General features: G+C 41.8%; 1 non-coding gene across 1 annotated transcript; it reads right to left on the bottom strand.

The window, feature by feature from the left end:
- Positions 1-779: 779 nt before the first annotated feature.
- Positions 780-917, bottom strand: LOC119927853. The gene has a single exon (XR_005450820.1). It is a non-coding gene; the product is annotated as a small nucleolar RNA SNORA7 (small nucleolar RNA).
- Positions 918-1,398: the final 481 nt, after the last annotated feature.

Here is a 1,398-nt window from a genome sequence, read left to right as displayed (position 1 = left end):
CTCTCTAGCTTATTGCCAATCATCTTTCATTACTTTACATTTTTCTATTTAGAATTTCCATGTTCAGTCAACCTATGCTAAGCTCATTTTGGGATTATTACTTGAAATCCTTTTCATGCTTTCATTTCTGCCTTACCAAATGATGTGCTCCTCTTTTCTCTTTGAGTTTCAGTTTGATTTAATATATAAGTAGTAATCCCATTTTTGATCCCACCAACAAGAGAATGCATTAAATAATGTTTTGGGACTCTTCCAGAGGCTTCCCACAGTCTTAGGAATAGTACTTCCCTACCACATCTGTTATAGGAAGCTTTAATCACATTATTTCTATGTTCTGTACTGTAGTGCATCTGATGGACTCCTCAGATAGGAAACTGGAACTTCTGGGCAAATAGAATGATTTCTTTGATAGGGGGTTTGTGGAGTCTCCTGGGATCTTGTCTTGTCTTATGCTGTGGCTTCATCGCCAACCCATAGTGAGTCCATGGACACATCTCTCCAAGAATGCCCCTCCTTCACCTCCAGTCATTCTGGTAGTGCTTTCAAAGAAGTTTCTTCATAAAGATATGGAATTGGTTTACCATTGCCTCCTTCTGCAGTGTTGGGTAGGGACCGTCTCTACATGTTGCCAACTTGTACTTCCCAAGCGCTTAGTACAGTGCTCTGCACACAGTAAGTGCTCAATAAATACGATTGATTGATTGATTCTGCACAGTAAACTTGAGTTCCCCTCCTCAACTCACTCTTATGCCGCTGCTGCCCAGCACAGGGGAATTTTGACTTGTAGCAGATTGCTTTCCACTCACTAGCCACTGCCCAAGCTAGGAATGGAATGGATATGCCTCTGCTTCACTCTCCCTCCCATAGTAGAGACAGGTAGAGTACTGGAAACTCTCCAGGTGTGATCCAGAGAGGGGACCCTGGGGTAGTAAATGTGTATTTGTCAATTGACAAACAATGATTTCCAGCTCAGAACCTAGCAGAACCATTTAACTTAGTTAACTGTCACTTAACTTCTCTGTGCCTCAGTTACCTCATCTGTATAATGGCGATTGACTGTGAGCCCCCCATTTCTTTAGAGAAGCAGTGTGGCTCAGTGGAAAGAGCCTGGGCTTGGGAGTCAGAGGTCATTCATAATAATCCCGCCTCTGCCACTTGTCAGCTGTGGGACTTTGGGCAAGTCACTTAACTTCTCTCTGCCTCAGTTACCTCATATGTAAAATGGGGATTAAGACTGTAAGCCCCATGTGGGACAACCTGATTACCTTGTATCTCCCCCAGCACTTTATGTTTGTACATATTTATTACTCTATTTTATTTTTACATATTTATTCTATTTATTTTATTTGGTTTATATGTTTTGTTTTGTTGCCTGTTTCCCCTTCTAGACTGTGAGCC

This window comes from Tachyglossus aculeatus, chromosome 4 (genome assembly GCF_015852505.1).
Source record: "Tachyglossus aculeatus isolate mTacAcu1 chromosome 4, mTacAcu1.pri, whole genome shotgun sequence".
In the NCBI taxonomy this organism is placed as follows: Eukaryota; Metazoa; Chordata; class Mammalia; order Monotremata; family Tachyglossidae; genus Tachyglossus; species Tachyglossus aculeatus.
The sequence above is the reverse complement of the archived record's forward strand: the minus strand, read 5'-3'. Positions and strand labels throughout refer to the sequence as shown.